This window comes from Salmo trutta, chromosome 7 (assembly GCF_901001165.1).
Source record: "Salmo trutta chromosome 7, fSalTru1.1, whole genome shotgun sequence".
In the NCBI taxonomy this organism is placed as follows: Eukaryota; Metazoa; Chordata; class Actinopteri; order Salmoniformes; family Salmonidae; genus Salmo; species Salmo trutta.
This window is the reverse complement of record NC_042963.1, coordinates 55,699,752-55,721,310: the sequence shown is the minus strand read 5'-3', so window position 1 is coordinate 55,721,310 and position 21,559 is coordinate 55,699,752. Positions and strand designations below refer to the sequence as shown.

Sequence of the window (21,559 nt, the reverse complement as noted above, 5' to 3'; positions counted from 1 at the left end):
GAAAGAAAGTCCACAAATTAAAGCATTTGAGCCAATCAGTTGTGTTGTGACAAGGTAGGGGTGGTATACAGAAGAAAGCCCTATTTGGTAAAAGACCAAGTCCATATTATGGCAAGAACAGCTCAAATAAGCAAAGAGAAATTACAGCCCATCATTACTTTAAGACATTAAGACATGAAGGTCAGTAAATCTGGAACATTTCAAAAACTTAACGTTTCCTTCAAGTGCATCGTAAAAACCATCAAGCGCTGTGATGAAACTGGCTCTCATGAGGACCGCCACAGGAAAGGAAGACCCAGAGTTACCTCTGTTGCAGAGGATACGTTCATTAGAGTTAACTGCACATCCAATTGCATCCCCAAATAAATGCTTCAGAGTTCAAGTAACAGACATCTCAACATCAACTGTTCAGAGGACACTGCGTGAATCAGGCTTTCATGGTTGAATTGCTGCAAAGAAACCACTACTAAAGGACACCAATAATAAGAAGAGACTTGCTTGGGCCAAGAAACACGAGCAATGGACATTAGACCGGTGGAAATCTGTCCTTTGGTCTGATGATTCCAAATATTTCTATTTTTGGTCCCAACTGCCATGTCTTTGTGATACAGAGTAGGTGAACGGATGATCTCAGCATGTGTGGTTCCCACTGTGAAGCATGGAGGAGGTGTGGTGGTGCTTTGCTGGTGACACTTGTGATTTTCATTGAGTTCAAGGGACACTTAACCAGCATGGCTACCACAGCATTCTGCAGCGATATGCCATCCCATCTGGTTTGCGCTTAGTGAGACTAACATTTGTTAGGTGAGTGATGGAGTGCTGCATCAGATGGCCTGGCCTCAACCCAATCGAGATGGTTTGGGATGAGTTGGACCACAGAGTGAAGGAAAAGCAGCCAACAAGTTCTCAGCATGTGGGAACTCCTTCAAGACTATTGGAAAAGCATTCCAGGTGAATCTGGTTGAGAGAATGCCAAGAGTGTGCAAAGCTGTCATCAAGGCAAAGTGTGGTTACTTTGATTTGTTTAACACTTTTTTGGTTACAACATGATTCCATATGTGTTAATTCGGGTTTTTTGGCTATGATAATGAAATCAATAATATTCCTTTTTGCATGAAAACTGCATGAAAACGCAGGTGTTCCAAGTTTTCTTTTTGCAGTTCTACACAGATTATCAGATCTCACAACACCTGCATAGACGCCCAGCATTTTGCCTTCAGAATAAAAGTTGGCGGTATGACGCTATGTGTAAACTAAGATTTTTTTTTTGCAGCTTTGAATAGTGCATAATGTTAAAATGATGTTAAAAAAATATATAACTACATGTGGGAAAATTGTAAACGAAAGAAAATTACTACATTATATAAGATAGAAAATATTATAAGGTTTAGCACATTGAGGAAAGGTTGGAGTTTAAGTATATGAATGTAAAGTACATAATAATAGCCTACTGGTAAAAAGAAATACATACAAATACATACAAATTTAAATAATAAAAAAACATTTATTTTGATTGTATGATTCTTGTTTATTTACTGGTGCTATTGTTCAAGGGATGCAATTTTGAAATGTAATTTAAGAAAAGTCACTGTATATTTGTTGTTGTATTGCACAAACAAATTGCACTGTACAGGAAAAAAACGATTGATTGTGTGTCCATAAGATCAGGGTCCAGTCTACTCACTAGAGTCCCTAGAATACAAATCGGTTTAAACAAAATGCTAAGTCATAGGAAATGTTGCTGGACTTTTACTGTGGTCAAACAGCTTAAAATGGGGTGCCTGGAAACTACACGGTACAAATATAGCACTATACAGGAAAAAACATTATTACGGAATAACACAGAGTGTTGCTGGCCTTTCTCCACCCATTGCATTTACCACAATGCAAATCACTGTATATGTAATACATATTGGCAACACACTATTCAGAACCCCGATGAAATGACTCCATATATACATTCTACAGACACTACTGAGTATTTCCTACAATACTTCTACTGTGGCACCCAGAATATTTGTTGCTCTATAGGCAAATAGGTATTCCATTTGCTCTGATTCGCATTGGGGACATTTGTTTGACCTTAGAACATATTTAGAAAAACCAAATGTAATCCAAATGCAACTTAAATATGAACAAATATGAATCATTGTTAATGTTTAGGCAATAGTTGTTCATATATCAGGAATAAATACAAGTTATTCACGCTTTTTTTCAAATATTACGTAGGGTACTTTTATTTTGAAAGTTTCTTAAATTCCCTAACGCGGAAGTACTTTTTTTGTTAGTGTTGCTGACGACCAGCTGGTGACTCCTCGTCACAGGGCGGCAGCTTCGATCGCACATGGCTGACTACAAAGGGGTTGTGTTTCAAATCGCAAAGCCGCAAAACGGTTCACAAATATATTCAGAACACACTATCGCAGCCGTTCTGTATATACCCCAGTGTTGTGTGCAGCCTGTCCGAGTGGTGAGATGCCTTTTGGAATACGGCGTAAAAAATAAAACATTATTTTATTGGGTTAGGCTGAAAGGTTGTAAAGTTGAGCATCCCACTGCTACTGTTCTAGATGACTGTTGGGAATATATAAGTAGACAAGGCAGTGGTTTTGGTTGGACGGTTGGGGAAAAACTTGCTGATGAGAGTTGTTGGATTTTGGCCCTTCCGTGATGATGAGGTCTGTTCCTCCATGTTAACTCCCAGATCCTGTTGTTGATCTAACCCTTGGTAGAGAAAAGGAAAGATTTGGTCAGAAGTCAGTGATATAGTGAAACTGGTTGACAATTACATTGGTAGAAGTTTTTAATGCAGAATAATTTTTTATTTTTTTTACCACTTCTTCACAGATGACTCCAAGGACCCAGATAGTAGGCGAATTCCAGTGAATTTGATGTGCAGAAGACAGATGAACTGTCAGTATACTCAGTTTGAACTGTTGGCAATAGTACATTTTACATTTGAGTCATTTAGCAGACACTCTTATCCAGAGCGGCTTACAGGACCAATTGGGATTAAGGGCACATCGGATTGTTTTCACCTTGTCGGCTCGAGGATTCAAACCAGCGACCATTCGGTTACTGGCCAAACACTCTTAACCGCTAGGCTACCTGTTACCCTAGTTGCCCTCCAGTGGGTGGAGGATGTACAACCTGTTAGAATTATTGTACGGTCAGATTCCCTGTCTGTATTGAATAGTTTTATCATCTGGTAAATCTAATAGAAGTGACCTACTATTGGAGGTATTGATGTTATTATGGAGAATTGAGAGACTGGGTGTAGTAGTGAGATTCTGCTGGGTCCCGGCGTATTCGGGAATTAAATTGTAGACCAGTTAGCCAAAAATAACTTTAAAACAAGATATAATATATATTAATGTTCCACTGGGTAGAGGTGAGGACAAATGTGAGATCAGAGTCATTTTGATAGATGGAGCCCAAGGGACGGCATTTATATGCCCTCCAAGAAAGGTTGGTGGACCAAGGTTCAAAGGTCAGATTAGGAAGGAAGAGGTGGTGATTGCGCCTAGAACATTGGGGGCAGCAGGTAGCCTAGTGGTTAGAGGCAGGTAGCCTAGAGGTTAGAGAGGCAAGTAGCCTAGAGGTTAGAGAGGCAGGTAGCCTAGAGGTTAGAGAGGCAGGTAGCCTAGAGGTTAGAGAGGCAGGTAGCCTAGAGGTTAGAGAGGCAGGTAGCCTAGAGGTTAGAGAGGCAGGTAGCCTAGAGGTTAGAGAGGCAGGTAGCCTAGAGGTTAGAGAGGCAGGTAGCCTAGAGGTTAGAGAGCCAGGTAGCCTAGAGGTTAGAGAGGCAGGTAGCCTAGTGGTTAGAGAGGCAGGTAGCCTAGTGGTTAGAGAGGCAGGTAGCCTAGAGGTTAGAGAGGCAGGTAGCCTAGTGGTTAGAGAGGCAGGTAGCCTAGTGGTTAGAGAGGCAGGTAGCCTAGTGGTTAGAGAGGCAGGTAGCCTAGTGGTTAGAGAGGCAGGTAGCCTAGTGGTTAGAGAGGCAGGTAGCCTAGTGGTTAGAGAGGCAGGTAGCCTAGTGGTTAGAGAGGCAGGTAGCCTAGTGGTTAGAGAGGCAGGTAGCCTAGTGGTTAGAGAGGCAGGTAGCCTAGAGGTTAGAGAGGCAGGTAGCCTAGAGGTTAGAGAGGCAGGTAGCCTAGAGGTTAGAGAGGCAGGTAGCCTAGTGGTTAGAGAGGCAGGTAGCCTAGTGGTTAGAGAGGCAGGTAGCCTAGTGGTTAGAGAGGCAGGTAGCCTAGTGGTTAGAGAGGCAGGTAGCCTAGTGGTTAGAGAGGCAGGTAGCCTAGTGGTTAGAGAGGCAGGTAGCCTAGTGGTTAGAGTGTTGGGTCAGTAACCGAAAGGTTGCAAGATCAAACCCCTGAGTTGACAAGGTAAAAATCTGTCGTTCTGCCCCCTGAACAAGGCAGTTAACCCACTGTTCCTAGGTCATCATTATAAATAACAATTTGTTCTTAACTGACTTGCCTGGTTAAATAAAACATTTGTACATTGAACTCGTCATTACATCTGGCTGGTAAGCTTGGGTTTGGGAGGGATGGGGGTCTATTAGAAGGGCTCTTTATTTATTTTCTCAGAAGTACTGAGTTAGGTAGGAGGATTTAGAAATGTGGAACTAAAGTTGTGATTGACTCCATCACAATAGGTTTGTTTTGCGGACCCCCGTTATATCATAGAATAATAAGCCTGTCTGAGTTGTTATTTGTTCTTGAACACAGCTCATATTATGTGTTTATATTGGAGAAGTTTCTCCCCCCGGCTGTCTTTCAAGTGGACGTTTTCCAAATGAGTCGTCGTTTCAACAAGCTCAGAGAAACACATATCAACTGCTTATAGTTAGTTAGCTCGTAGATTTAGCAAAAGCGGAGTGGGTAGACACTTTTGTCGATGTGCACAAGAGTAACTAACTAGACACATTTTGCTAGCTGGGTTCTTCTAGATTTAACGAACTAACTTTAGTTAGGTCAATCTAGTCAAGTAGCCAACAAACATTCAACACTGAAACTAAAACTAAAAAATAGATTGCCTTGTCCAAGTATGGGGATGTGTTTACCGTGCCTTGGTGGACCTGGAAACGACTTGTCCCCTACACCAGATCGAGTAAGTAGCTAGTTACAGTAGCTTGGTTGAGCTACACTTTATATATATATATATATATTATATTTTTTGTATTATAGAATTGTCCGTGTTTCAGGTCAACGTAAACAAATTGTACATATAGTTGTATTCCAAAATGAAACAAGGTAACATAAAACAGCATAACCAACAAACACCCAAAACAATAAGATTTATACGTTCCCATTCAGATCTCTGCTTTTTATTTCTCGTTACTTTAATAAAAAAAAAATGTACCTCATTCATTTCATTAACATTATTATTATTTATTTTATTTAACATCATGTTCTGCTTCCTTCCCAGGAGACAAGGAAACGCCAGCTGGCAGAGGCAGCTGAGAAGAGACAGAAAGAGGTATGACTGTTTTGGACAAGTTTTTATGACAAACCATATACGGTAGGTTTACACTGGTACAGCAAGGGCTAGTTTCCCAGACACAGATTAAACCTAGTCCAGGATTTAAAAGCATTTTCCATGGAGATTCACCGTTAAGCTTTTCTCTTTTTTTTGTTTAGTCCAGGACTAGGATTAATCTGTGTCCAGGAAACCAGCCCTATATAGCCTACACGTGGTGGTCCTGTGTGGCTCAGTTGGATTAGGGTGTGGTGAGGTTGTGGGTTCAGTTCCCACAGGGATCCTGTACACCACTGTACTATGAGTCATTTAACTGGGAGATGAATGTCTTCAAAGTGGCGTACTGTAGACAACCACTGAACAGTCAGTAGAGCTGGGCGATACGGGACAAAAATCCATATTGTGATAAATTGCCTTACTTGATACGATAAAGTTTATAACATTTAATATTCAAAAAAAAAGAAAAATCCTTTAAACTATTACTTGTTGGATGGTTGTAGCCATCAATTATTCCGGTTAACAATCAGTCTATATTACAAATTGATTTTGTAATATAGACTGATTGTGATTTTATTAGCTGTCCTTTTTTACACTAACTGACCGAAAAAACCTACTATGCCGGCTCCAATCCTTTCCCGGCACGGCTCCAGCAGCTACAGATGTAGGATCTTAATGTGATCACCCTGTTGCAGGACATTTAAAACGTGCAGTATATTTCAGATTTTTTTAAAAGTCTTCTGAAGTTTGTAATTTCCACTGTGAAATTTCAGACTTGATTTTTCCCTTAGAAAAATGTATCAAAATGTATCATCCCTTAAAAAAAAGTCAATTTTAATTATAATACACATAATAATTCACATTTCCTGTTTCTGCATGATTATGTTCAGGCTGTAGCAAACTGCCTCAAATTAGGATCCTACATCTGTACTGTAGATGTGCCATGTAACCCAGGTCAGCACACTGCAGCTCGGCTTGATTCAGCTCAGTAGTGTGAAAAGGTTAGCCTATATAACGAGCCTTGAACCAAGAAATCCAATCTAGAAATTCAATCTATGGTGTGTGTACCCTTTTTGTTGTTGCAAGGCTACTAAAGTCTCTTCAATCATAATGTTTAGTAGCTCCTCATAAGACTGGTGGATATTTTTTACTGTTATACAGAAATTCTTCAGTCAAAGCCAATTGAATCCAACCCATAAAGCATGTCGGCCTACTAAAGCATCGAGGTGAGTATGAAGACCATGTTCTTAGCTCAATGTCTTGAATCGGCTGGTATTTCCTCCCACCACCCACCCGACCCACCTCTCACTTCTGGTGCTGCACACTTTGTCATTCTGTCTTAACTTTTTTTTTTAAACGTTCCTTACCCTATTTCCAGATCTGTTTGTGTTGTCTTGCCAGCTCCAATGGTTATTGTCACTCCTTTGACCACAGGAGTAAGCAAGACAGCACAAACAGATCTGGAACCAGGCTATAACTTATGCTTTCCCTGACATAACAACACTATATAGTGGAACTTAATGCCTCTAACAGATCTGGGACCAGGCCTCTTGCCACATGGGAAGTCAGATAATCCAGCATGTGTCAAACTGCTGGAAACTGGGTTCCCACTAGATAGCACAGCCAACAAAGTAAAAAATGGCTATATTGTAAAATTCATGAAAACAAAAATGTGCTTTTTTTTGTCTTAATTTAAGGTAAGGCATAAGGTTAGCAGTGTGGTTATGGTTAGGTTTAAAATAATATTTTAAGAAGATAAATTGTAGAAATAGGTGGTGTTTATGACTTTGTGGCTGTGGTAACTAGTGATGACCTGGCAACAGCTATCTATCTATCTATCTGCATGAACTGTACTGAATGTCTCTCTGGAAGTCTGACAACTGGCTGCCCTGCCCAATGGCGAGCACTATCCTCTTTCAGGAAGCTCAGTTTGATTTGCAACCCTTATGTATTCAGCGTTTTAACCGTACAAATAGAATTACGTTCAACATAATATTTCTAGTCAGATATCATGACATGCACATGCAGGCCTGTATTCTAGTAAAACTCTTGTCTGTAAATTCTCTCAATTATGCGAGACCCATTTCTGAAAAGATCAATAAAGTGAAGTGGACGAAAGACAGTGAATTAACTTGTTTCAACTGAACACATGATAAGAGACGTTAGTGTTGACTACACTGTTACAAGTTTATGGGCCCTGGTCTAAAGTAGTGCACTATACAGTGCCTTGCGAAAGTATTCGGCCCCCTTGAACTTTTCGAACTTTTGCCACATTTCAGGCTTCAAACATAAAGATATAAAACTGTAATTTTTTTGTGAAGAATCAACAACAAGTGGGACACAATTATGAAGTGGAACGAAATTGATTGGATATTTCAAACTTTTTTAACAAATAAAAAACTGAAAAATTGGCCGTGCAAAATTATTCAGCCCCTTTACTTTCAGTGCAGCAAACTCTCTCCAGAAGTTCAGTGAGGATCTCTGAATGATCCAATGTTGACCTAAATGACTAATGATGATAAATAGAATCCACCTGTGTGTAATCAAGTCTCCGTATAAATGCACCTGCTCTGTGATAGTCTCAGAGGTCCGTTTAAAGCGCAGAGAGCATCATGAAGAACAAGAAACACACCAGGCAGGTCCGAGATACTGTTGTGGAGAAGTTTAAAGCCGGATTTGGATACAAAAAGATTTCCCAAGCTTTAAACATCCCAAGGAACACTGTGCAAGCGATAATATTGAAATGGTAGGAGTATCAGACCACTGCAAATCTACGAAGACCCGGCCGTCCCTCTAAACTTTCAGCTCATACAAGGAGAAGACTGATCAGAGATGCAGCCAAGAGGCCCATGATCACTCTGGATGAACTGCAGAGATCTACAACTGAGGTGGGAGACTCTGTCCATAGGACAACAATCAGTCGTATACTGCACAAATCTGGCCTTTATGGAAGAGTGGCAAGAAGAAAGCCATTTCTTAAAGATATCCATAAAAAGTGTCGTTTAAAGTTTGCCACTAGCCACCTGGGAGACACACCAAACATGTGGAAGAAGGTGCTCTGGTCAGATGAAACCAAAATCGAACTTTTTGTCAACAATGCAAAACGTTATGTTTGGCGTAAAAGCAACACAGCTCATCACCCTGAACACACCATCCCCACTGTCAAACATGGTGGTGGCAGCATCATGGTTTGGGCCTGCTTTTCTTCAGCAGGGGCAGGGAAGATGGTTAAAATTGATGGGAAGATGGATGGAGCCAAATACAGGACCATTCTGGAAGAAAACCTGATGGAGTCTGCAAAAGACCTGAGACTGGGACGGAGATTTGTCTTCCAACAAGACAATGATCCAAAACATAAAGCAAAATCTACAATGGAATGGTTCACAAATAAACATATCCAGGTGTTAGAATGGCCAAGTCAAAGTCCAGACCTGAATCCAATCAAAAGAACTGAAAACTGCTGTTCACAAACGCTCTCCATCCAACCTCACTGAGCTCGAGCTGTTTTGCAAGGAGGAATGGGCAAAAATTTCAGTCTCTCGATAGAGACATACCCCAAGCGACTTACAGCTGTAATCGCAGCAAAAGGTGGCGCTACGAAGTATTAACTTAAGGGGGCTGAATAATTTTGCACGCCCAATTTTTCAGTTTTTTATTTGTTAAAAAAGTTTGAAATATCCAATAAATTTCGTTCCACTTCATGATTGTGTCCCACTTGTTGTTGATTCTTCACAAAAAATTACAGTTTTATATCTTTATGTTTGATGCCTGAAAATGTGGCAAAAGGTCGAAAAGTTCAAGGGGGCCAAATACTTTCGCAAGGCACTGTATGTAGGGAATAGGGTTCTATAGGGCCCTGGTCTAAAGTTGTGCACTATATAGGGAATAGGGTTCTATAGGGCCCTGGTCTAAAGTAGTGCACTATATAGGGAATAGGGTTCTATAGGGTCCTGGTCTAAAGTAGTGCACTATATACAGAATAGGGTTCTATAGGGCTCTGGTCTAAAGTAGTGCACTATATAGGGAATAGGGTGCCATTTGGGACACTGCCGTGTGTCTGTAGCTGCCATTCTGACCTCTCCATCTCCTCTTAGACAACCTACAGGGGTGTCAAAAACCCCCAAGCAGTTAAGAGAAATAAAAAGAATAAGGAGATGGCGAAACAAGAGATGAGACCGTCTCTGTCTGGAGGAGGAGGAGGAGGAGGAAGAAGAGGAGGAGGAGGAGGAGGAGGAAGAGGAGGAAGAGGAGGAGGAGGAGGAGGAGGGGGAAGAGGAAGAGGAGGAGGAAGAGGAGGAGGAGGAGGAGGAGGGGGAAGAGGAATAGGAAGAGGAAGAGGAGGAGGAGGAGGGGGAGGAGGAGGGGGAAGAGGAGGAGGAGGAGGAGGGCTTGAAGGTTAGTCCTCATGTTTTCAACACAGTGAACACAGATTATGTCATGTCACAGTCTGCCTGCAACTTCAAGAGGTAAGTCTCTTAACGAATCAGCACACGGCCTAACCTTGTATTCTTTACTGGCTTATAGATATATAAAAAAATAATAATCTGAATTAATCATATAGGTAATTTGTTTTGAGCTAGAATAGTTAAATGTTGTAGCCCAAAACATAAAGGCTTTTTAATGTGTGGATCTGGTTTATATATGCCACATATCACCCGCTTGTTGTTCGAATGTTTCCTGGTTCTCTCAACAGGTCATTTATTTGTCTATGAGTATGCTTTGGATGAGCTGTGTCTATTCAATCCTTTAATACCATGTTTTCTTCTGTTTGCCACCTGTATCCTACCTGCCACCTGTAGTGGCAGGTAGGATAAAGATAGACACATGGAGAGAGATCCTGGAAGTCTCTAATGTAGACTGAGGCTCAGCTAACAACATGAAGAGTGTTGGTACTAGTTGACTTGAAAAGGTTTTTTTTTTTGTTGAGTGTCGGCCCTTCTACTACATTTTAATTTTTAAATCCAAGCTTTTCTCAGTTTGTCAGGCTTCGACGCTGGTAATAAAGAAAAAATATAAAGATTCTGCTGCCCAATGTTGGCAGTGTGAATCACAGGACATTCCACCCCTTATGCCAAGATATACAAGAGAATATAGAAGCCAGCCAATGGAGCTGTGGAACAGACAGGGTGGCATAGCTATGAATATACACACTCAGAGGAAATATGCTCACACTACATCTATAAACTGTACCAGGCGTCTTGCAGCACACTCTCTCTTTGTCCTCTCTCTCTCTCTCTCTCTGTCCTCTCTCTCTCTGTCCTCTCGCTCTCTGTCCTCTCTCTCTCTGTCCTCTCTCTCTCTCTCTCTCTGTCCTCTCTCTCTCTGTCCTCTCGCTCTCTGTCCTCTCTCTCTCTGTCCTCTCTCTCTCTGTCCTCTCGCTCTCTGTCCTCTCTCTGTCTGTCCTCTCTCTCTCTGTCCTCTCTCTCTCTGTCCTCTCTCTCTCTGTCCCTTCTCTCTCTGTCCTCTCTCGCTCACGCTCTCTCCTCACGCTCCCCCTTCTTTCTCTCAACCATATCAACTTTGCCAGCTTTAAAACCATGGTGCTTACTTCTTTTGCAATTGTTTCAGACATTTTGAACTTTTGAGGAATATTCTCTTTCTTGTGACCTATTTACTGTATAGTATATTTTCCTTCTAAAAGGATTTTATGCAACAAAGTCTTTTTAATGTTCAAAATAGGCCTAGATGATTTGAAATGACCTTTTTCTATTGTAGAACAGTGTGGAAAAGAACTACATTTCCCATAGCTACTGATGAACCACATGTGACTGTTTTAGAGTTCACGCATCAACACTATTCAGTTGACATGTCACTTTAGTGTTTGATTTGTATATGTCTGTGCAATATAAGTTATTTGCTACACATTGTAATGGTTTCTATTGGATTTGTAATGTATAAAGAAAATGCTTTATTTAAATGAGGTAAGAAGGTTTAGTCGTGAAAGCCAGATTAAGTGTTAAATGCATGAATATTTTTATTATTTTTTTAAGCTGTGAATACATGTCCAGTGTTGTTGACATGACAATGTTCCATGAATTATTCTAATCCAAACATAACCCGGCGTCACATGTTTTTTCTTGGGTATGCAGTCTGTTGTCACGATGGTAATAGGACTGCCCGTCACCAGGTTCGCTCAGTTCCATTTCAGTTCAGGAAGTACACAGAAATTACAATTGTCTGTAATGCTTTTCAATGAGGAACATTTTGGTTTACTTTCTGAATTGAAATGGAATTGACCCCAACCCTGTCATCTATTGGGGCTGTCCACGATGATGATGATAACTCTGCAGATCTCAGAAGGAAATGGAAAGAGAGCCTGAACGAGCAGGTGTTATTGTGCACTTGGAAGTATTGTATTTATACCTGCCTTGCTTTTTATAATTGACTGCTTTTCCTTCCTATACCCACCTAGTGCTTCAAGGGCTCTTGCCATTCTGAGGGGCATGAAGTCGTGCAAATGTCACTTTGTTGAAATAAATTTGGCAGATGACTCTTGTTTTTGACCTTTTCTGTGGGTTTTTGGTAAAAGATTACACCTACACCGGCCAAACCCGGACGACACTGTGCCAATTGTGCGCCGCCTTATGGGACTCCCGATCACGGCCGGTTGTGATACAGCCCGGGATCGAACCAGGGTCTCTAGTGATGCCTCTAGCACTGAGATGCAGTGCCTTAGACCGCTGCGCATAACAATGTGTTTATAAAAGATATTAAAAAAATAAACAATTTGTCACATACATTGGAAAGGTGCAGTTTTCCAGGGTCAGCCATAGTACAGCACCCCTGGAGCAAATTAGGGTTAAGTACCTTGCTCAAGGGCACATTAACAGATTATTCACCTTGTCGGCTCGGGTATTCAAACCGTTAACCTTTCGGTTACTGTCCCAACACTCTAACCACTAGCCTACCTGCCTCCCCTCCACTCTAACCACTAGGTTACCTGCCGCCCCTCCACTCTAACCACTAGGCTACCTGCCTCCCCTCCACTCTAACCACTAGGCTACCTGCCGTCCCTCCACTCTAACCACTAGGCTACCTGCCTCCCCTCCACTCTAACTACTAGGCTACCTGCCCCCCTCCACTCTAACCACTAGGCTACCTGCCGCCCCTCCACTCTAACCACTAGGCTACCTGCCGCCCCTCCACTCTAACCACTAGGCTACCTGCCTCCCCTCCACTCTAACCACTAGGCTACCTGCCTCCCCTCCACTCTAACCACTAGGCTACCTGCCGCCCCTCCACTCTAAACACTAGGCTACCTGCCGCCCCTCCACTCTAACCACTAGGCTACCTGCCGCCCCTCCACTCTAACCACTAGGCTACCTGCCGCCCCTCCACTCTAACCACTAGACTACCTGCCTCCCCTCCACTCTAACCACTAGGCTACCTGCCGCCCCTCCTCTCTAACCACTAGGCTACCTGCCGCCCCTCCACTCTAACCACTAGGCTACCTGCCGCCCCTCCACTCTAACCACTAGGCTACCTGCCTCCCCTCCACTCTAACCACTAGGCTACCTGCCTCCCCTCCACTCTAACCACTAGGCTACCTGCCCCCCCTCCACTCTAACCACTAGGCTACCTGCCTCCCCTCCACTCTAACCACTAGGCTACCTGCCGTCCCTCCACTCTAACCACTAGGCTACCTGCCATCCCTCCACTCTAACCACTAGGCTACCTGCCCCCCTACACTCTAACCACTAGGCTACCTGCGGCCCTTTATGATGGACACACAAATCAAATCAGAGTTAATTGGTCACGTACACAGATATTAAAAAACAATATGCTTGTTTCTAGCTCCAACAGGGCAGTAATACACATATAAACCAAAAAGTAATGAAGAAATGAAGAAATATCAGAACGTGTCATAGTCCGGAATATACAGTGTGTGTACACTACTGGTCAAAGGAATATACAGTGTGTGTACACTACTGGTCAAAGGAATATACAGTGTGTGTACACTACTGGTCAAAGGAATATACAGTGTGTGTACACTACTGGTCAAAGGAATATACAGTGTGTGTACACTACTGGTCAAAGGAATATACAGTGTGTGTACACTACTGGTCAAAGGAATATACAGTGTGTGTACACTACTGGTCAAAGGAATATACAGTGTGTGTACACTACTGGTCAAAGGTTTTAGAACACCTACTCATTCCAGGGTTTTTCTCTATTTTTACTATTTTCTACATTGTAGAATAATAGTGAAGACATCAAAACTATGAAATAACACATATGGAATCATGTAGTAAGCAAAAAAGTGTTAAACAAATCTAAATATATTTCATATTTGAGATTCTTAAAAGTCGCCACCATTTGCCTTTTTGACAGCTTTGCACACTCTTGGCATTCTCTCAACCAGATTCACCTGGAATGCTTTTCCAACAGTCTTGAAGGAGTTCCCACGTATACTAAGCACTTGTTGGCTGCTTTTCCTTCACTCTGCGGTCCAACTCATCCCGAACCATCTCAATTAGGTCCAACTCATCCCGAACCATCTCAATTTGGTCCAACTCATCCCGAACCATCTCAATTTGGTCCAACTCATCCCAAACCATCTCAATTAGGTCCAACTCATCCCAAACCATCTCAATTTGGTCCAACTCATCCCAAACCATCTCAATTTGGTCCAACTCATCCCGAACCATCTCAATTTGGTCCAACTCATCCCAAACCATCTCAATTTGGTCCAACTCATCCCGAACCATCTCAATTTGGTCCAACTCATCCCAAACCATCTCAATTTGGTCCAACTCATCCCAAACCATCTCAATTTGGTCCAACTCATCCCGAACCATCTCAATTTGGTCCAACTCATCCCAAACCATCTCAATTTGGTCCAACTCATCCCAAACCATCTCAATTTGGTCCAACTCATCCCAAACCATCTCAATTGGGTCCAACTCATCCCAAACCATCTCAATTTGGTCCAACTCATCCCAAACCATCTCAATTTGGTCCAACTCATCCCGAACCATCTCAATTTGGTCCAACTCATCCCAAACCATCTCAATTTGGTCCAACTCATCCCAAACCATCTCAATTTGGTCCAACTCATCCCAAACCATCTCAATTTGGTCCAACTCATCCCAAACCATCTCAATTTGGTCCAACTCATCCCAAACCATCTCAATTTGGTCCAACTCATCCCAACCATCTCAATTTGGTCCAACTCATCCCAAACCATCTCAATTTGGTCCAACTCATCCCAAACCATCTCAATTTGGTCCAACTCATCCCAAACCATCTCAATTTGGTCCAACTCATCCCAAACCATCTCAATTAGGTTGAGGTCGGGTTATTGTGGAGGCCAGGTCATCTGATGCAGCACTCCATCACTCTCCTTCTTGGTCAAATAGCCCTTACACTGCCTGGAGGTGTTTTGGGTCATTGTCCTGTTGAAAAACAAATTATAGTCCCACTAAGCGTAAACCAGATGGGATGGAGTATCGCTGCAGAATGCTGTGGTAGCCATGCTGGTTAAGTGTGCCATGAATTCTAAATAAATCACAGACAGTGTCACCAGCAAAGCACCATCACACCTCCTGCTTCATGGTGGGAACCACACATGCGGAAATCATCCGTTCACCTACTCTACGTCTCACAAAGACACAGCGGTTTAAACCAAAAATCTCAAATTTGGACTCACCGGACCAAAGGACAGATTTCCACCGCTCTAATGTCCATTGCTCGTGTTTCTTGGTCCAAGCAAGTCTCTTTGGTGTCCTTTAATAGTGGTTTCTTTGCAGCAATTCGACCATGAAGGCCTGATTCACGCAGCCTCCTCTGAACAGTTGATGTTGAGATGTGTCTGTTACTTGAACTCTGTGAAGCATTTATTTGGCCTGCAATTTCTGAGGCTGGTAACTCTAATGAACTTGTCCTCTGCAGCAGAGGTAACTCTGGGTCTTCCATTCCTGTGGCGGTCCTCATAAGAGCCAGTTTCATCATAGCGTTTGATGGTTTTTGCGACTGCACTTGAAGAAACTTGAAATTCTTGAAATTTTCCGTATTGACTGACCTTCATGTCTTAAAGTAATGATGGACTGTCGTTTCTCTTTGCTTATTTGGGCTGTTCTTGTCATAATATGGACTTGGTCTTTTACCAAATAGGGCTATCTTCTGTATACCCCCCTACCTTGTCAAAACACAACTGATTGGCTCAAATGCATTAAGAAGGAAAGAAATTCCACAAATTAACTTTTAAGAAGACACACCTGATAATTGAAATGCATTCCAGGTAACTACCCCATGAAGCTGGTTGAGAGAATGCCAAGAGTGTGCAAAGCTGTCATCAATGCAAAGGTTGGCTATTTGAAGAATTTCAAATAGAAAATACATTTTGATTTGTTTAACACTTTTTTGGTTACTACCTGAATGCCAACCGTCACTTCTAGAGGAAAACTGGCACCATCCCTACGGCGAAGCATGGTAGTGGCAGCATCATGCTGTGGGGATGTTTTTCAGTGGCAGGGACTGGGAGACTAGTCAGGATCGAGGGAAAGATGAACAGGGCAATATACAGAGAGATTCTTGATGAAAACCTGCTCCAGAGCGCTCAGGATCTCAGACTGGGGCGAAGGTTCACCTTCCAACAGGACAACAACCTTAAGCACACAGCCAAGACAACGCAGGACTGGCTTCGGGACAAGTCTCTGAATGTCCTTCAGTGGCCCAGACAGAATCCGGACTTGAACCCGATCTAACATCTCTGGAGAGACCTGAAAATAGCTGTGCAGCAACGCTCCCCATCCAACCTGACAGAGCATGAGAGGATCTGCAGAGAAGAATGGGAGAAACTCCCCAAATACAGGTGTGCCAAGCTTGTAGCGTCATACCCAAGAAGACTAGAGGCTGTAATCACTGCCAAAGGTGCTTCAACAAAGTACTGAGTAAAGGGTCTGAATACTTATGTAAATGTGATATTTCAGTTGTTTTTTTATACATTGGCAAAATGTTCAAAAAACTTGTTTCTGCTTTGTCATTATGTGGTATTGTGTGTAGGAGGGGAAATGATTCAATCCATTTTAGAATAAGTCTGTAACGTAACAAAATGTGGAAAAAGTCAAGGGGTCTGAATACTTTCCGAATGCACTGTGTGTGTGTATATATATATATATATATATATATATATATCATTGTGTTTACTTGATAGCTACCTACACAAATAGCTAGCTAGAACAAAGTGTTAATAGGATAAAAATTCATTAAAAAGATTTAAAGGCAATACAAAATATATATAATGGTGTGTATAGACAGTATATGAATAGAAAAGGTGTGTACAGCAGTAGTTACAGTATATAAGACGAGCCATGACAAATCACATAAGTTACCTGGACTCAAATCTGTGTGAAACAGTAAGGGTTGACATGACTAACCCTTCCTCTGTCCCATAGACATACAACATCTACAAGGTCCTTCAGTCAAGCATTGAATTTCAAGCACAGATTCACCTACAAAGACCAGGGTGGAGCTTTTCAAAAGTCTCATAAAGGGCAGTGATTGGTAGGAGGATAACAATAACAAATCAGACATTGAGAATATATATATATATATATATATATATATATATATATATATATATTTTTTTTTTAAGCCTGGTCAAGTTAATAATTATGCTGTGGATTATGTATTAAACCACCTAAACACATCAGAGATACAGTCGTCCTTCTGAGCTGCAGAACAGGAAGGAAACTGCTCAGGGATGTAACCATGGAGACTATTTTAAAACTGCTAACAAGAGTCCAATGTCTGTTTAGGGAGGAAACTGAGGATGGAGCAACAACATTGTAGTGACTCCACAATAATGATCTAAATGACAGCGTTAAAGGAAGTATACCAATATTCCAAAACATCCGTCTTGTATGCAGCAAGGCACTAAAGTAATACTGAAGAAAAACACAGCAAAGGAATTCACTTTATGGCCTAAATGAAAAGCCTTATGTTTGTGGCAAACAGAACACATCACTGAGTGATTTTCAAGCATGGTGGTGGCTGCATCATGGTATGGGCATGCTTGACATAGGCAAATACTGGGGAGATTTTCAGGATAAATAGAAACGGGATAGAGCTAAGCACAGGCAAAATCCTAGTGGAAAACGTGCTGCTTTACACCAGAGACTGGTATCTTGACAGAGCTTGACTAATTTTGAAAAGAATAAAGAGCAAATATTGCACAATCAGAGGTGCAGAGCTCTTAGAGACTTACCCAGAAAGACTCACAGCTGTAATCGCTGCCAAAGGTAATTCTACAAAGTATTGATTCAGGGAGCTGAATACTTATGCAATAGATTTTAGTTATTTCTTTTTTATTAATATTTTTTTTTAAATGTAGCTTTTCTTCCAGTTTAACATTACAGAGTATTTCGTGTAGATTGTTGACAATTTTTTTTAAATATTTAAATAAATCTGAATCCCACTTTGTAACACATAAAGTGTAAAGAAATCCAAGGGGTCTGTATACTTTTGCAAAGCACTGCATAAACTGGGTAAAACAGTATGCAAACATTATTAAAGTGACCAGTGTTCCATGACTCTAGGGCAGCAGCCTATCAGGTGCAGGGTTGAGTAACCAGGTGGTAGTCGGCTAGTAACAGTAACTAAGGTTCAGGGCAGGGTACTGGGTGGAGGCTAGTAACAGTGACTAAGGTTCAGGGCAGGGTACTGGTGGAGGCTGGCTAGTAACAGTAACTAAGGTTCAGGGCAGGGTACTGGGTGGAGGCTAGTAACAGTGACTAAGGTTCAGGGCAGGGTACTGGGTGGAGGCAGGCTAGTAACAGTGACTAAGGTTCAGGGCAGGGTACTGGGTGGAGGCTGGCTAGTAACAGTGACTAAGGTTCAGGGCAGGGTACTGGGTGGAGGCTGGCTAGTAACAGTGACTAAGGTTCAGGGCAGGGTACTGGGTGGAGGCAGGCTAGTAACAGTTACTAAGGTTCAGGGTACTGGGTGGAGGCTGGCTAGTAACAGTGACTAAGGTTCAGGGCAGGGTACTGGGTGGAGGCTGGCTAGTAACAGTGACTAAGGTTCAGGGCAGGGTACTGGGTGGAGGCTAGTAACAGTAACTAAGGTTCAGGGCAGGGTACTGGGTGGAGGCTGGCTAGTAACAGTAACTAAGGTTCAGGGCAGGGTACTGGGTGGAGGCTAGTAACAGTAACTAAGGTTCAGGGCAGGGTACTGGGTGGAGGCTGGCTAGTAACAGTGACTAAGGTTCAGGGCAGGGTACTGGGTGGAGGCTAGTAACAGTGACTAAGGTTCAGGGCAGGGTACTGGTGGAGGCTGGCTAGTAACAGTAACTAAGGTTCAGGGCAGGGTACTGGGTGGAGGCTAGTAACAGTGACTAAGGTTCAGGGCAGGGTACTGGGTGGAGGCAGGCTAGTAACAGTGACTAAGGTTCAGGGCAGGGTACTGGGTGGAGGCAGGCTAGTAACAGTGACTAAGGTTCAGGGCAGGGTACTGGGTGGAGGCTGGCTAGTAACAGTGACTAAGGTTCAGGGCAGGGTACTGGGTGGAGGCTGGCTAGTAACAGTGACTAAGGTTCAGGGCAGGGTACTGGGTGGAGGCTAGTAACAGTGACTAAGGTTCAGGGCAGGGTACTGGGTGGAGGCTAGTAACAGTAACTAAGGTTCAGGGCAGGGTACTGGGTGGAGGCTGGCTAGTAACAGTAACTAAGGTTCAGGGCAGGGTACTGGGTGGAGGCTAGTAACAGTAACTAAGGTTCAGGGCAGGGTACTGGGTGGAGGCTGGCTAGTAACAGTAACTAAGGTTCAGGGCAGGGTACTGGGTGGAGGCTAGTAACAGTAACTAAGGTTCAGGGCAGGGTACTGGGTGGAGGCTGGCTAGTAACAGTGACTAAGGTTCAGGGCAGGGTACTGGGTGGAGGCTAGTAACAGTGACTAAGGTTCAGGGCAGGGTACTGGGTGGAGGCTAGTAACAGTGACTAAGGTTCAGGGCAGGGTACTGGGTGGAGTCAGGCTGGTAACAGTGACTAAGGTTCAGGGCAGGGTACTGGGTGGAGGCCAGCTAGTAATGGCTGTTTAACAGTCTGGTGGCCTTGAGATAGAAGCTGTTTTTCAGTCTCTCGGTCCCAGCTTTGATGCACCTGTACTGACCTCACCTTCTGGATGTTAGCGGGGTGAACAGACAGTGGCTCGGGTGGTTGTCCTTGATGATCTTTTTGGCCTTCCTGTGACATCGGGTGGTGTAGGTGTCCTGGAGGGCAGGTAGTTTGCCCCCGGTGATGCGTTGTGCAGACCTCACTACCCTCTGGAGAGCCTTACAGTTGTGGGCGGAGCAGTTGCCGTACCAGGCTGTGATACAGCCCAACAGGATGCTCTTGATTGTGGATCTGTAAAGGTTTGTGAGTGTTTTTGGTGACAAGCCACATTTCTTCAGCCTCCTGAGGTTGAAGAGGCGCTGCTGCACCTTCTTCACCACACTGTCTGTGTGGGTGGACCATTTCAGTTTGTCTGTGATGTGTACGCCGAGGAACATAAAACTCTCCACCTTCTCCACTGCTGTCCTGTCGATGTGGATGGGGGGGGGGGGTGCTCCCTCTGCTGTTTCCTGAAGTCCACGATCTGAACCCGAGACTTCTCACACCCAAAGCGAGAATCATATCCCTGGACACCGCTAGGTTCAGGGAAATGTTTGGCCTTTTATAAACGCATTTCATGTAGTTCTACGTCATTTTACATGACTGGAGACTTTGACATAATCTTTTTAAATACCGCGTTCAAAACAACTGGGAACTCGGAGCTGCGAAATCTCCGACTTCAAGGCGTTCAAGACAACTGGGAAATCTGGAGAAAAACAAAACGAGCTCCGACTGGGAAAATTCGTCTTGAACGGTCATCTTACTAGTATTTCGTAGTGGGGAACTCTGGCCTCTTTCTAGAGCTCCGACTTTCCGAGTCATCTTGAAAGCACCATAATACCTCAGAAATGAGCGAAATGACAAACGGAGAATCTGAGATCAATGAAAACGACCTCTTCTTGAGTCCATCAATAGCCAATGTCTAGTTGCGTGGAGACACATTAGGCTACAATATGAGGAGGAAATTAATAGTCCTAAAAATGCTTTCCAGTTTCACTGATTCACCCAAAGATGCGCATCTCACTCGCTGCTGATGGCCTACGCCTCTCTGTTTTACTTTGTAAAACCAACCATATTTAGAAGTTGATCAAATATTTTGGTAGCAGCTGACATATTAGATTATTCACTTTTTTTTAGCAAGAGCCATTTGCTTCCCGACCAGAAGAATTAAGGAAGAGGCAATTCGAATGAACTTTATTCGTGTTTATTAGAATTTTACATTGCAAAAAGTGACACTTATTTTTCATGCCACGAGAGGTACCAGATCAAATAGGGTCCGGAATGAAACAGTCCAAAACGTAGAGGTTCCGGATCATGTTCCGGGCGTAATTGTAATGTAATGTATATATGATGCAGGTAAACATTTCACTGTAGCGTTTAAACCCTGTATCCTGTGCAAGTGACGAATAAACGTTGATGTGATGATCAAACTCACCATTCATATCAACTATCATAGTCAATATAATGACTAACCGGTTCCCCCGCACATTGACCCGTTATTGTGTTACTTAAAAAAAAAAAAAATATTCTTAAAACGGCATTGTTGGTTATTAAGGAATTGTAAGTACAATTTTACGGGTGCATGTGACAAATATAATTTGCTTAGATGAATTAGGTGACTGACTTGACCAGCACTATCAAGGACTCATTGAGATAGACTTGATCAAACGTAATATCCTTGATGATTCTGACAAAAGAAACACCATCCTGTTATCTTGATCTGGTTTATATTCACAACGGCAGGGGGTGCACCGTTCCTGGAGGTACTGCAATACCAGGTCGATGCGTGGAGTGGACGGAGCAAGCCCCTATTCCATCTCCCTGTTCCAAAAATCAATTTAATATATGGTCCCCAGATAGGGGACGTATCAGATATTAAACTGATAAGAACAGATACTACACTTGATCTTAGCCAAAAGGCCGAGAAGCGATACCGCAATGCTTTCGGGAGGAAGGTGCCGTTCTCGGACACGTCAAATCCGGTAACGGGTTCAC

General features: G+C 42.8%; 2 long non-coding RNA genes and 1 other non-coding gene across 3 annotated transcripts; 1 reads left to right on the top strand and 2 right to left on the bottom strand.

Annotated features, from left to right (window-relative positions):
• Positions 1 to 4,553: 4,553 nt before the first annotated feature.
• LOC115196600 (uncharacterized) lies at positions 4,554 to 9,606 on the top strand. Its single transcript, XR_003878881.1, has 4 exons — positions 4,554 to 5,106; positions 5,425 to 5,475; positions 6,634 to 6,698; positions 9,567 to 9,606. It is a non-coding gene; the product is annotated as an uncharacterized LOC115196600 (long non-coding RNA).
• On the bottom strand, positions 5,169 to 19,623 carry LOC115196602 (uncharacterized). Its single transcript, XR_003878883.1, has 2 exons — positions 19,586 to 19,623; positions 5,169 to 5,455 (listed from the first exon to the last, which is right to left on the bottom strand). It is a non-coding gene; the product is annotated as an uncharacterized LOC115196602 (long non-coding RNA).
• A 1,682-nt stretch (positions 19,624 to 21,305) lies between these two features.
• LOC115197804 (U2 spliceosomal RNA) lies at positions 21,306 to 21,496 on the bottom strand. Its single transcript, XR_003879062.1, has one exon. It is a non-coding gene; the product is annotated as a U2 spliceosomal RNA (small nuclear RNA).
• Positions 21,497 to 21,559: the final 63 nt, after the last annotated feature.